This window comes from Miniopterus natalensis, chromosome 21 (genome assembly GCF_054644295.1).
Source record: "Miniopterus natalensis isolate mMinNat1 chromosome 21, mMinNat1.hap1, whole genome shotgun sequence".
Lineage (NCBI taxonomy): Eukaryota > Metazoa > Chordata > Mammalia > Chiroptera > Miniopteridae > Miniopterus > Miniopterus natalensis.
This window is the reverse complement of record NC_142101.1, coordinates 5,605,303-5,620,550: the sequence shown is the minus strand read 5'-3', so window position 1 is coordinate 5,620,550 and position 15,248 is coordinate 5,605,303.

Genomic DNA, 15,248 nt, shown 5'->3' with positions numbered 1-15,248 from the left:
AAGATCCCCCACAGGCCACCTGCGTGATGGGGCGGGAGAGAGCTCAGGGGCTGGTTGGGCCGGACAGCCCGGGTCTCCCAGACACTTCCGTCCAGTACAAACCTCCGCCTGATTCTTCAGCAGGTGGCAGGAGTTCATTCAAGGACGCAGATTAGCCAGGTTCGCGTCCTGGCTAATGGCCTACTCTCCTCCGGACAGGTTAGTAACGCCCTAGTAACGGGGTCTTGGTTTCTCCCCCTGAACAATCTGGAATAACAACAGTAGTAGTAATAATAATAATAGTAATAATAATGGCAATGATACCTGTGTGCTGAGCTGTCAAGATTACCATGAGGCTTTAATGACGTAATGAATATGAGATAACTTGAAAAGTATAAAGTCCTTAAAGTATTGTCTAGTGTTACTGATGATGATAATTTCACTGCATTTCCATCCCTTCAAAACAAACAAAGCAAACTTTATTCTATGACTTGCACAATAAAAGACTCTCTGACCTTTGGGTTGTTTGTGCCTCCCCTCTGCTCCCCATCATTTACCCCCTGCTGTGCAGAAAGACACAGTCATCCAGACTGGGGCTGAGTCCACCCACCTTCAGTGTGACCTACTCAAGTCACACACCCCTAAGTTTCAGTCGTCCCCAGTCACATTGGTTAATGACTCGGAGATGCAGGGGCCTTGCCCCACAGAGGGCAGATGCTAAACCACTGCAATAGCATCCCCATCGTCACATGTCTGATGGGCATGTAATATGTGTTTGAACTGCTCCTGGGTTCCTAGCTTGGCATCAGGGCCCTCCGTGGGCCAAGCCTGTCCTGTCTCCCCAGCTCCACCATCCCACCATTTCTCACACTCTGCTCGGACCTGTCCACTGCTGCTTCCACCCGCGCCCGGTGCTGCCTCTGTGACTTGGGTCCCCTTCCTTCTCTTTTCCACCCCTGCAACTCCAGCTCTGCTTCTGTTGGGCCCAATGCTGTTGGTCCATCGTGGCCTCCCTGTGTCTGAACCCCCGGCTTCTGACGCACACATTTGCTCCTCTGCCCCGAGATGTCCCCAAACTTCACAGCAAAAGGCACCCCTGCTCCCCAAGTCTCCGCAGCCACTCTCCTGAATCTCTCTCAAGTCATGTGTCACTCTGCCTTGTGGTTTAGATGCTCACAAGCATGGCTTCTTCCTCCTCTGAAACAAATACTTGCTGATTGAATGGAGAAACGTATGGCCTTGGAGTAACTGATTTATGTTTGTAGCTGCCCCGTAATTAGATTATCAGTCTTAACAGGCAGGGGCCACATCTTATCCACAAATAAAATTCAATTAACCAAGACATTTCAGGGTCCAGTCGGACATGGGCCTGGATGAGGTGCTTCAGGAATGAGGACAGAGTTTGTGAGACACATGCCCGCCTTTAAGTTCACAATGTAGTTGGAAAGTCAAGAAAAACAAATTTAAAAAAATGGAGAAAACAACCCAAATGTCCATTAACAGTATTCATGCGATGTACTATACTGCCTTGTATAAAAATACAAGCTCCTGCTACGCTCAGTGTTGACGAACCTCCAAAAATTATGTTGAGCGAAACAAGTCAGACACAAAAGACTATCTGCCACTGGATTTCATTCACATGACATTCCACAGAGGAGACGTTGAGAGGTGTGATAATAGAAGTCAGATCAGCGGCCGCCTGGGCTGTCTGGTGGGGGTGCAGGGGCTGAGGGCCAAGGGGCTCATTGGAACTATCTGAGGCAATGGGAACGTCCCTATTGGGGTGGTGGTTACATGTACACATTGGTCATCAAACACTATGCACTTCAGTTCTGTTCCTTTTACTGTGTGTAAATTATTTCCCAATGAAATTGATTTAGAAATTAATGGAGAAGTAAACTAAAATGGAAACAGGACTTCTACCTTATCGTAGGTTCCCTGTCCAAGGTTTCAGTTACCAGTAGTCAACTGCTGTGCAAAAATATTAAGTGGGAAATTCTAGACATAAACAATTCATAAGTTTTAAATGGCTTGTTGTTCTGAGTAGAGGGTTCTGAGTAAGGTATGAAATCCCCACGCTGTCAACACTCTCCGCCTGCCAGTCACTTAGTGGCCGTCTCATCTCGGTGATCAGATTGACTATCAAGGTATCACAGTGCTTGCGTTCAATTATTTTACCTAATAATGGCCCCAAAGCCATTCACATAACTTTTATTACAGCATATTGTTATAATTGTTCTATTTCATTATTAGTTATCATTGTTAATATCTTACTGTGCCTCATTTATAAATTAAGCTTATCGTAGGTATGTATGTATAGAAAAAACATAGTCTACTTAGGGTTTCGTACTATCTGTGGTTTCAAGCATCCACCGGGGGTCTTGGAATGTCCCCTCCTCTCCCCCCGGATAAAGCAGGACAACTGTAACAGTTCAGGACAACAATGGAAGAGATCTAGCAAGTCCATGACTAATAGTAAAGTTTAATTATACAGACAATCATTGTGTTGCGGTTCAAAGGTGCACCCCCATCCCTTCAGGCCGTGTGGCCTTGAAAGCCCGGATTCCAGAAAGACCTGAGGCTGATTAAGGGGAAGAAGGGTGTGGGCCTGCGGGGGCATCTTATGCTCCTCTGGACTGACCACACCACTCATCAGACCCGGAACCCCATAAAGCACTCAACAAATAATTGTTTAATAAATAGATGAGCTCGAAAGAATGCGCTCTCTCGCTCTCCATTTAGGAAGTGTAGACACGCCCAGCCAGGGCCATGGACACGGGCCGGTAGACACTGTGTCTCTGCGCTATGTCCAAGGGGCTCCCTCTGCCTGGAATCCCCTCCCTCCCCTTCTGTGCCTGGAGGAATCTCGCTCACTTCTCAAGACAGACTCTTCTTCCTTGCAGCCTTTAAGGACCATCCCTCTGTCCCTGCAGGCAGGGTTCTCTCTCCCAAGGCCATGCTCCCTAGTGGCTAATCTTTTGGCTTCCCTGATAGGTTCCTGTTGTGCCTGGTGAGCAACCTCCAAGTGTCTGTGAGCAACTTCTCACTAGGTGTTTGCCAAGTAATGGGTTCCTTTCCTAAATAGAGTCATTTTTTTAAATGTGTGTGGGAAAACACCACGCATTCAGGGCCGGCTAAGGCCAGTCTGTTTCATCTGCGTTCCACCTTCTGCTGCCTGGTGGGACACTCAGCCCCTTAACTGTCCACCTTTGCAGCAGGGCTGGGCCCTGTATGTTCCTGACCCTCAGTCGCCCCAGTGACCTGCACAGAGCAGGTCTCTCAGAGGTTTCCTGAGGGCCCAGCATCATGAACCCAGGGGGGCTGTGAACTGTCTGCAGGCAGGTCTGCAGGGAGGACTTGACACGAGGCAAATTTCCACCTGGGAAGTCCTCCTGCCGATCAATCCCGGCTCCCCGGCAGGAAATCAGAGCAGCGGCGACTGCTCACAGGAGCCTAGGGCATCTAATGGTAGAAGAATCTTAAATGATCATCTAGCCCAACAAATGGGGAGACTGAGTTTTAAAAAGCGAGACAATAGCCTTACTATGGGCACCTTCAAAAGGGACAGAGAAGGGAAGATACCTTTTGTCCTTTAGACACAGGAGTGTCGAGGGGAAAATCAACCACTGAGTCACCTGGAGCCAAAGCCATCAGGGAGGAAAGGCAGGCTGTTTTCAGGTTCCTCAAAGGGTATTACTAACAGTGGGGGGGTCACATAAAAACTGCCCTTGACAAAGGCCTCTGAAAGCAGATAAAGGTGTGTTTTGCTGCCTTGAGCCTTTTGGTGGCCTTGAGCCTTTTCACTCCGCTCTGTCCAGCTGGGTTTAGAGACTGATGTCTGGGAGCCTGATTGTATATTTGTTCCAACTGATACCCGAGTTGTTTGCTTTCAACAATGTGACTTTGTTCCTTTGTTGGCTGTGGCCGGAAGCATAGCTGTTGCTCAGGAAAGGAACAAACATGTTAGATGCCGCTGAGAGTAACACGGGGCTCTGCAGACTGGCTATAGACTGGCACTAGTGTCCTGGTTCTGGCTGTGTGTGGCTCTCAGATGGAGATTCAGGGACCCGGGGGGCAGGGAGGGAGATGAGTCAAATGCCACCCTTTTCAGAGCCACCCTGAGGCATATGCACTCACTCTGGGTTATTTCCAAGAAGGTGCTCGGAGCAATTTATCAGAAGCCAGGAAAGAGAGCCTCATGTTTAAAATCATTTGCAATTTGCTTCCCCCAGAAAAGGGGGTCCATTAGCTGCTTTCTGAAGGGCAGGAGGCCGCCAGCTGAGAGCCCTGGTTTGCAGGAGCCACAGCTGTAGTGAGTGCACCTGCCGTGTGCCAGGCCCCACACGGAGCCCCATCTAGGCCTTTACCAATTAGAGCCCCACAGCCTCGCTGGACAGGCTCGGGTGGGCTGCTGCCAGTTCACAAAGCCCAGTTCATTTTCATGCCCTCCCAGATCCACGGTCACTGATGTCATGGTGCCATCTTGAAACTGACCATGAGGGAAGTATTTACACCATGGAAAATGGCAAATGCTGTAGAAGCAGAAGTTTTTTGTTCGTTTGGCTTTTTGAGAGCTAGTCATCCAACACTTACCAGCACACCACTAAATGGATATAAGAATATTCTCTCTTTCCAGATGAGAAACTGAGGCCTTAAATAACTTGTCAAAGGGATCACATGGGTTTCCAGTTCAAGTCATCCAAAGATACAGCCTTCTGCCCAGAGCTCCTGCAGTGAGCATCTGGTTCCCAGGACACTAGGAAGAGGCTGAGCGTATTGGGAAGGGCTAGAAAAGAACCTCCCTGAAGGGAGGGTCCTGAAAGGGACACAGGAGGCCCAGTGGCTGCCCGAGGCCTGCCCTGAGAGAGCTGGAGGCCAGGAGAGGCAGCAAGCCCTAGGGCTCCTGGGGAGCGGACCCATGGAACCTGCTCTGAAGCACCCAAGAGCCGAGGGGCTGTGCTCAAGGCCCTGGGAGAAGTGAGTGTGGCCTGGCTCCAGCCCACTGCCCTCACCACAGCGCCCAGGGACCAGCCTTCCTCACCTCTGAATTTTCCCCTTTGCTCTTTGGGACAAGAAACCAATATTCCACCCCAATAACACTTGAAGCGCTCTGGCCCTTCCTGAGGTCACCAGCTTCTCAGAAGCAAGGGGCTGAGGTGTGGCGTGTCCTCCACATGCCCACCACTCTGGTTGGCAGAGCTTTGTGCTGGCCTCGCAGGAGCGGGCAGGATGTCAGGGCACTGCAGCGGGTGGTCCAAAGTCTGCACAGAGAAGGCTCGGAGACCGGGACAATGTGGTGTGACTTCTGGGTCACCCAAGTGGACTTGCGACATTGGGGAGGGAGAGGAGTGAAGTTGAGGTGACAAAAGAAAGATTCTGAGATGTCCTAAATTAAAACAGCCCCACGAGAGTGAGCGAAGAGACAGGAATAGTGGAGCAGTTAATAGCGAGGCAGCTGACGGAGCTCACACTCCGAGTGTCTGCTGGAGCTCGGAGCCAATGCCCGGCGTCTGCTAGCGACCACCCGATGCCACCGCATCCTGTGCACTGTGCATGCACTTTCACTGCTGCCTGTGACGGCCAACAGCGGTAACTGCTTCTCCCTTCCCGACTGTGCACCTCTCCTAGAACTGCCTCCCCTTCGGCTTTTTCCCCACCCCCATATCTGTGGTCAATGTAAATTTTTTCAAGACAACTTATGTCTTTCTCCCCCAAACGCAGTGTATAAAAGCGCCCGGCAGGCCCAGGTCGGTGGGCACCGCCGTCTTCTCCATCGAGCTGGCTGCTGCTGGTTTAGACCAAACGTCCTGCCCAGCCGGGTGTGGCTCAGCGGTTGAACATCCACCTAGGATCCAGGAGATCGGGGTTCGATTCCCGGTCAGGGCACATGCCCGCGTTGCTGGCTGCAGCTGATCAATGACTCTCTCATCACTGATGTTTCTATCTCTCTCTCTCCCTCTCACTTCCTCTCTGAAATCAGTAAAGATATAAAAAATAAATAAATAAAATAGACCAAACGTCCTAGGACCTGGTGCTTTTCTGAGCTTATGGCTCAATAAACCCTTATTTCAGAAAAGCTTTTGTCTATGAAAGTTTTTTTTTTTAACAGGGGAAATGAGGGGCGTTAGCAGAACCTGTGTGTCTGAGGGGAGGGGAGGGGATGGAGAGGTGTGCAGGGACCCCTCAGCAATGCTGATGGGTGGGAAGGGCAGCTGCCCCCCATGTGTCCCCTGCATCTCCTTCCTCTCCTCCTGCAGACGCAGCCCTGACCTCCTCCTTCCCGGCTTCATCCTGGCTCAAGGATGGCTAGAGGCTGCCGAAGCTGACTGGCAAGTTTCAATTATTTTTCTGCCGCAGAGACTTCAAATCACCTCAGGGGCCACCTTGGACAGCACAGCACATGTGCGTGATATTTGCTTTCCAGGAAAACTGGGTTCCAGAAAACCCAGATTTTGATCACAGAGAAAAATCACTATACTTTCAATAAAGCCCATGACAAATACAAAATGCTACAGAAATCCTGTTTAGCACCATTTTGCCCTCACTTTTGCAAATCAGAACAGTCGCGAGCACCATTATAAACTGCCTTGTGGGCATCAGCAAACCTTCCAAGATCATGGAGATGGAGTAGTGATGCCGTCGGAGGGCCCCCCTCCATTCTTAATTTCCTAAATCTTCCCTGGCTTTTTGGAATCACCACCTCGCACAGCAGTAAATGACGTATGACATGAAGTTTTTCTCCCCCAGCCAAGCAAAGGCTAAGCCACCATTGCTCCTGTGTTTATTATTTGGAGCCGTGTTTGAGTTGACTACAGTCAAAAAAGCCCATTGATGTTCAAAAAAAAAAAAAAAAGACCAAGAAGAAGGGTGGCAAGGGAGAAAAGCAAGAAAGATTTCTATAATAAAAAACAGCCTGGGCCTATAATGCCGAAACACTGGATTGATGGACTTTCCCCTGATGTTTTGGGGTTCCCCAAGCAGAGGCCAGGCCTCCACCACAGTCCGCACCCTCCTCTGTGGAGCTCGCCCTGTATCCTGGTCACGTCAGTCTCATCAGGAGGCATATTGCATTCGGTGCAAATACATGCAGACCTGGTTGTATTCTTTGTTTAACAAAACATCACAAAAATGTGTAACTATCTATCAAGACACAGGGAAAATGCAGTTTTTCCGTGGGCTTCCCATCTGTGAGGCCATGGTGATTCCTGCCCCTTTCAATGGTTCCGAACTTCCTGCATTTATTGTCCAGGACCACACGGTTCTCCTCTTATAGCTTCTCCATTCTGTAATTATCTACATATAAAAGCGCATTTTTATGTCGACGTACAGAGCCATTGCTTATGTCCTAATTATTTCAAGAAAGACTCTTGGATCTACAGTCTGAGCTCAAATCCCAGTTTTGCTTTTTACTAGTTGTGTAACCTGAAAAAAATTCACTTCCCTGTGTCTGAATTTCTTCTATGTGGAAGTGTATTGTGGAATATAATGTGTTTGCTAAAGTTGTTTATTTTTCACATGACTTCAATGTGGTGCCTTCTCCCTCGCCGCCCACACACACCACAAATTTCAGGAAGTCGAGCATCGCTGTGTGTATTTCTTGTATCGACTGGAGACTCAAGCACAATGCTGGGTGTTTGTTGATTGACAGTCTGTTTCACCAGCTTGGAAATAGTGGAAATTATTTCCCAAAAGCTCCTTTTTTCCTTCGGTTTGGGTTTTAGCCAGGTTACTCTTATCAGCCAGAAAATCACTAGCATTACTAGGAGCAACACAAAATACACTCCTAAGTTCAATAAGCAAAAGCCATAGATCTAAGTGACGAGCTCCATGGACCAGAAGAGTCCCAAGTTCATCTTTCTGTGATCAATTTTAGGCAGATATGATGTCACTTATCTCGTAAGAGAAGCAGTGGTTCTGTATTCCACATAATGGATGTGTTCTGTTTCCACATTTTGAATCAACATGGGTTTTACATGTGTTTACTGTAACGGCTTCATTTATCAACCGCCTATGGTGCAGGGGTATGTGATGAATTGGTTCTTGGGGGGAAGAAGGTGGCTGCTTTGTGGTATCTGCTGATTTCCATGGAGAAAATACTCTTGCCGTGGCCACTTTCAAGCTACCAATGTGACATCGCTGAGCACCCAACCAGCCCGCGCCCGCGGTGGGAGCCACTCGTGCCAGCTTCCCTCCACCCACTGGTGCCGTGCACCTGTTAGTGTCATTTCACCACCACCCTCCAAGGCAGTCAGGATGTGCCCATCCTGCTGATGCAGAAACAGGCTTGGAAGATGCTCTGCCCCAATTCGCAGAGCTAGGGAGAGGTGATGGGGTTTAAAAAGCGGCCCACAAACCACTGTCTTCCCAGAACCCACCCACATCAGCTGCATCACCAAGCATGAGTGGGTGGACATGGGTCCACTAGTCACAGATTCTGGCTGGCCTGGGAGGGCAGGATGCTGCCCAGAGAAAGACCCCTGACTGCCCAAGAACTCCAGACCCAACCACGAGAGACAGGGTTTCTTACAGCCTGCAAGATGGGGCCGTGGGTCAGCTGGGCCCCGGTCACCTTGTCCAGTCCTGGCACACTTCCCTGTGATGTCATCAACGCACCACGTGGTACCGGCTACGTGTCCAGGGCACTTGGCGTTGTCAGTGTGTCTGGAGGAGGGTGTGGGAGGAGGCCCTCTTCACAGTAGAGATGGAAAGGGACACGTGGAGCAGCTGGGCCAGCAAGGATGTCAGCCTTCAGATCCTGCTGTGACCACAGGCCACTTTCAGCATAACCCCAAGGGGCTCAAATAAGTCCTGCAAGTCAGGGTTCTTTCCTCCGGTACCACCAGGTCTGCCAACTGCTCCCTGTCTTTAGCACTGGGACAAGTGTCCCTCTCTTTCCAGCCCAGGGTTAATGGGTTAATATCTGTAGGAGCTGCATACCCTAGAGGGCAGGGGCATACAGTGCCCAGTGCTTTCGTTTTCTGCCTGTGACTTGGCCTTCTGGATGCCCCACCGTGCTGTTACCACCTAGATGTAACCAAAGCAAACAAAATAACTGCTTTCCACTGCTTACTGCTGCTCTAAAGGGGTCCTGTGTTATTAAAAAAATAGCAACGACAAACATGACAGTGACTTGTGTTTAGGTAACACCTTTCTTCTAAGGGGCTCAAAGCATTTACAGATACAAGGAAAGTTGTCCACGGATAATTTATAGGGAAAACTGACTCGTGCTTTATGAAGTTACTCTGTGAGGGGATGATGGTTCTGTGATTTTCACAAACTGACTAGCAAACATGGTATCTATTTCTGGTTTAAATCAAGAATAAAATGCCAAGTCGGAGGGAAGTAGAGGGGATCAGGGTGAGCAAGGAGATCAGCGGCTCCTCTCTGGTCATTTACCTGGACACAGTCTAGACAGCCTAGGACAGTTCTGACCCCATGTGGCCCCGTGACAAAAGGCTGCTCAGAGGCCTGGACAGTAATGGGACAGGACAACTAACTGCCTGCTTTCTAGACCTTCCTTGGGCTTCTCTCTGGGGTCCAAATGGAGCCCCTGGGTCATCTCAGCAGATCCCCAGGAGGTGAAGCTGAGGACCTATCCCCAGAGCACCTCCCCTAAATGACCATAAGCCACCCTGCCCCCGCCTCTTAAATCCTTCCCTCCCCTCACTTCCCTGAGCCCTCAGAGCTCCTCTCCCAGTACTCACCCAAATCCACGAGCGGGGACAACCAGCTGGCACCTCAGAGGTGACTGATGGAGCTGTAGGAAACCGTCAGGTAAAGGCATTGAGGGAGAGGCCACCCTGCCAAGCACAGCCCTGGGCAGTGGGCCGGGCAGGTGGGGGGAACACGGGGAGAAACACTGATGGGAATTAGTAAGGGATGATCCAGGTTTATCACATGTACCATCTCCTTCAATCCTCATCAAAAACCTGATGATAGAGACATGCTTCCCCATTGTCATGAAGAAATGAAGGCTCAGAGAGGTTAAGTAATATGTCAAAGCCCACACAGCTCTGAAGAGGCAGAAGCGGGATTAAAATCCAGGGCAGTCTGGTCTTCTAGTCTGGGAGAGGCGTGGAGCATGGGCTGGGGTGCTGGCAGAGGGCCAGGCCTGGATGGTCAAGGTCAAGAGCTGGGGTTGGAAAACAGCCACAAACCCAGGCATCTAAGGACCCACATCCCAGCAGTAATGAGCAGTGGGCTGCAGACGGAGACACTGGGAGGTGGGGAGGTGGCAGGAGGTCTCTGGGTCACCCAGGCAGCAGGGAGGGAGCCTGGGCCTGAGGGGCGCTGCAGGGAGAACTTTGGGTGGATTTTTGTGACAGGTCAAAGAGAGGGGGGACAAAGATGACCCAGGGCAGAGGGTCCTAGTCTTTGCCATTCAAATGACAGCAGTGGCCCCTTCCCCCAGAAAATGTGCAGGGCCTGCTCCCAAACCCTCACGTCAGCGTCAGCGTCAGGGGCCCGTTGGCTCCAGGGTTGGGACCGCCGCCCGGGAGGGAGCCTAGCGGATGAGAGCATCGGTACCATGTATTTTTGGCTTAGAGGGTTGTCAAGACAATTGCACATTTGTTTTCAGAAAAGAGAAAAAAGCTCTCTTAGATTAGAAATTTAGAGTCTTCTTTCTTCTGAGAGGAGGGGCCCCGCTCTTTTCCTGTTTGACTTCTGGAAGCGAGGAGGCAGGACGGTCACCGACACTACCAGCTTCCCAAGTCCACAGGCTCTCCGAGGCTGGGGGTGCCTATTCACAAACAGGGTGCGAATCTGTTACAAAAGTCACAAATCAGGGAACAGGTGGAGTCCGGAGGTGCTCTGGAAAAGCTCAGGCCTCGGGGCATCAGGACCGTGTGCCCATGATGCCGTCGAGAAAGATGTGCGTGCAGGACACAGAGAGCATTTGCAGATCTGGCGGTTCCACGAGAAAATGCTACTTAAATTCTTGAGAAGATACAGGGTGGGGCAGAGGGTGACCAGGAAGACGGAGGGGACACTTGGATGTCACTGGCAGGTCCCATCCTACCTTCGCCACAAAGAAGGGAAAGAGACAAAGGAAAGGGAGAGAAGTGAAGGCGCCTGCTGAGGACTCAGGAAAGGTGCTCAGCAGCCCCTCTGTCTACCAGGAGGAGAGAGAAAGCGCCCGCAAACCCAACCTGGACCCCACTCTGCTCCCCGCCTCGATGTGGGCGCTGCATGGTCTGCTTGGGGCAGGCCCCCCGCAGGAATGTCACCCCAGCACCACCAACACTGTCCCTCCAGGGGACTAAAACCCAGGGACCGAGGAGTTCCTGTTGGTAAACCCGTGCTCACTGCGGGGGAATGAACCACAGAGCACGACCCACGTCTGTAGGTTCCCCGCTCACATCCTTCCCACACACACACTTTCTCTACCGGGTAGAAAATCATTTCTCTACCTCCGAGCTACAATCAAGGGAGGAATGCACTGAGAACCCCCTCTACAGGCTCGGGGGCCACGGGGGGGGGGTCAGGGAGACCAGAGCGGGACTCTGGGGGAAGGGGTCAAAGGGGCAGAATTTGTGGCCCTGTTGGCTGAACAGTCCTGGTCACTGGTCCTCTCCCCAGCCCTCTCCTGTCCAACTACTGTGTGAAATACTTTGTAGCACGGGGGCATGTCTCACAGAGGTGGCGATGGCTTAGGGCATTACTCTTTCCCGCCGCAAACACTTTGAAACCCCACAAATGTGTCTGAATTAAAGGTGAGGTGCCTTTTTGGCAGGAGGTAAAGGGCTCCTTTGCAGGGAGAGCAGAGCAGAGCTGGGGTGAGGCTGCCTGGAGCCTGTTACGCCCTCAGCACTCTCAGGGGGTATCACCTATGGGCTGCTTCCTCTTGGGCCCAGCCCCACAGATGCCCCCAAACCAGTCTTCCCCACCACCCCATAAAGGTTCCGTGGAGATGGGCCCAGGACAGCCTCACCCCCACCTCAGCAGATCTTGCCACATTTGGCCAAATAATCCCAAACTGGCCACTTTTCTAGGGGCCTGTATTGATGTGACTTCCTCAGATGGAGGCTGTTGAATTGGGACACACTAGGAATAATAAAAGCCGATGGACACCGAGCACTTAATATGTGCCAGGTTTGGTTCTAAGTATCTCACATACATTGTCTCACTTGGTCTATGAAACAGCCCATGAGAGAAATGCTATTACCATCCCCATGTATCGTTCACGGAGCTGGAGAAGGTCAGTAACCTCCCCAGGGTCGGCCCGTCGGTCATTCAGCAGCAGAACCGGAACTTGAGTGAGTCTGGTTCGAGTTTCTGCTCACATCCGCCCATTGTACACAAATTTATCGTTTTCTGGAAGGTTCCAAATCCTTCTTGCATTCAGTCCTGGGTAAAGCACAGCAAAGCCTCTTTCCCAGCAGATGAACTTGGAAGACACAGAGCAGGAAACACACAGCAAACGTGGTGTCGGGGAGGGACAGGAACGTGACCACGCTCAGTGGATGGCCCCAGCAAGTGGCAGCCTCCTGGAAGGGCTGGATGACGACTGTCCTCTCTGCAATGTGTCCAGTGAGTGCTTCTAGTTGCATCCTCTCCTCCATCTCTCCTGTCTGCCCCCTTGTTCCCATCTCCTGAAGGACGACCTTGAGAAACTTACAATGCCATGTGTTTCCTCTGACCCCAAGTGAAGGTGCTCCAGCCTCTGGACCCGGGGGTCCCCTGCTCGTGCTGGGAGCACAGTCAGCGCCGGCTCACAGCTGGGAGAGGCTGGATGTCCCTACAGGGAGACGCGGGTGGCAGCTCCGCAGGCCACTGGGGCCTCAAGCCACGCTTTTCAATTTAAAAAGCTCAAGAAATAATGTGCAAAGGGGAAATGCAGAAAAACCAGTGCTAAGGGCCCAGCCTGTTAACTTCAGCCCTTATGCTCACGAGCCCTGAGGATGGATCCTGCGAGCGGGTGAGAAAACCCCCACATGTCACCAAGGGCCGTGCTCCAGTCATGGGTCCTCCTGCAGAGATGTGGCATCACTGCTCCTCCACTCCGGCTTGGGTGCGAGGTGTCACTGAGCTGGGGCGGGGGGTGCGGCGCCCACTTTTGGGTCTAATCTGCTGAGGGGGCCTCCAGAAGCTTCCCAGAGCTAGAGCTTAGAGAAGGCTGTCTGGGCTCAGAATGGATTCCCAGGCCCAGGAGCGATCGCTCGGGGCACTGAGGTGCCACATGCTGCTCCAGGTCACTGCGCCCCCTTCCTGAGGTGCCGCCCTGTGTCCAGTCCAGAGCTGCTGGGTTGGCACAATCAGAAACCCAGAAAGCGCACTTAGAGAAGCCTATGAAAGGCAGTCACCCCCCAAAGCAAACTCCCTCCTACTCCCTGGGGCCTGCAGCTCCCAGGACTCCCAGAGATGGTGCCGTCCCAGCCACTCGGACCCCAACATGCTCCTTCTTTCCCTGCTGCACCCCTCACACGCCTGAAGCTCTGATCCTACTGTGCAACTATCCCAGGTCTTAACATCAGGCACCCTTTCCTTTCCTCCAAACGAGAAACAGGTGTGCACGCTGGGATAAGAAGATGGGGTGCACGTCGGGGAGGACGGGGGGGAGGGTGGCATCCTAGGCCTGGAGTGTGACTCTCTAAGGCAGAGGGTGGGGGAGTGGGTGGCGAGCAGGGGGTGACCTGCAGGGTTTATAAGGCAGCGGAGGTGGCGGGGCCTCCGCACAGGCCGGGAAGGGGGCACCGGAGTGAGGCCCCCACACCTGGAACACAGGCACCAGCTCCCTTCTCTCAACTTTGCTGCCAACTCGGGGATCTCTCTCATCTTCTTATTACTTCGGCGTGGCAAATATGTGTGCGTGTTGCATTACGTGTGCACTCACATGTGTGTGTACCCTTACAGTCAAGACTCGCCCTCTGTAGTAGAGAAATGAAACAGTATTAATTATGTTTGGCTTCACTTCACAGCAATCTGGGAGCATAATTTAAATAAAACTGCACTCATGACTCCAGTGCTATTATTCTCGTTTGAATTTTAACCCTAAGAATTTTCCATCCTGTCAGCCAAACCAGCTCCTGGGCAGACTTACAGTTTTCGAAAGCTAAAACCATTCCTTCTTCTCCCACCTACAGGAGAGGTTTGGGGTCTGGAGCTCAGCGTGACTGTGTCCTTGCCCGCCTGCCCCCCATTTCCTGGGCCTCCTGACTCCCTTTCAGCCTCTGATGGGCGAGGTGCTCTTGACCAAGTCTGCAGATCCGCCCTGAGTCCCTGTGTATCTGGGTGCTGCTGGCTCCTCGCTTCCCGTGGGCCCGGTCCCCAGCCTGGTTCACACAGTCCTGAGCAAGTCCCCTTCCTTTCTCCCACCCTCACTGCACAGCAGGCTTTCCTGGGGGGCTCCACCACAGTGGCTCCCTCTGGCCCTCACTTTTAAGCTCCTTCCGCACACCTGGGAAAGATCAAACGGTCCCGGAAACCTGCACCGTGTTGGGGGGGTGGAAAGCCCCGCGTGTCGATGGATTGACGGAATCCCAGCTTCCATGAGGCTTCCCTTGACTTTGTTATTATGGAGTAAAATTCTGTCTATAAATCTAATTTATACATATGGCTCATACATGTATGTGTACTGTACAGTGCACACATACGTGTATATACACACTATACATACACAAAATATATAACATGTATGTATGTTAGGATGGTGTGTCCAACGTGGAGCCCGCACCCCGCACCCACGCACAGCGCCGTCCGTAAGCGCTCCCGGCCTCCGAGCCTGCGTCAGCTGCAGGCGCCTGGGTGTCCCCCCTCCTCACCCCCGCCGCCTCCATAAGTCAATCAGTAACTTTGTATGTGCTGCAGGGTCCGGTATATTCCTGACAGGAGAGAACTTCCATCGTGACAAGGTTTCAAAGGAAACAGGATTTTCTCCTTACGGTTTTGCACATCTGATAACTGAATCTCCCCATGGATCAGATTGGGCTCCGCACATTGCAAATTCCGCTTCTGCCTCCCAGAGACCAGGTTCTGGACACGGATGCCACAGTGTCTGTCTGGACTGACACTGCCCCAGGCCCCGGGCCACCAGGTGACAGTGCCACTTGAGCCAGCCAGGAAGCCACTTCTACACCAGAACGGCTGGTGAGGGCTTCGTACAGCACTGAAGAGACCAGAGCCACACAAAGGCTGCACTAAACCCCAATTCAGTATCTCCCAGTTTAGTTTCCCTTGGCCAGATCCCCCAAGTGCTCAAAGCCACGTCAAAGCCACAAGAAATGCGTGAGGCACGTGGAGCGGAGTTGGGATGGGAAGAGACAAAAGTC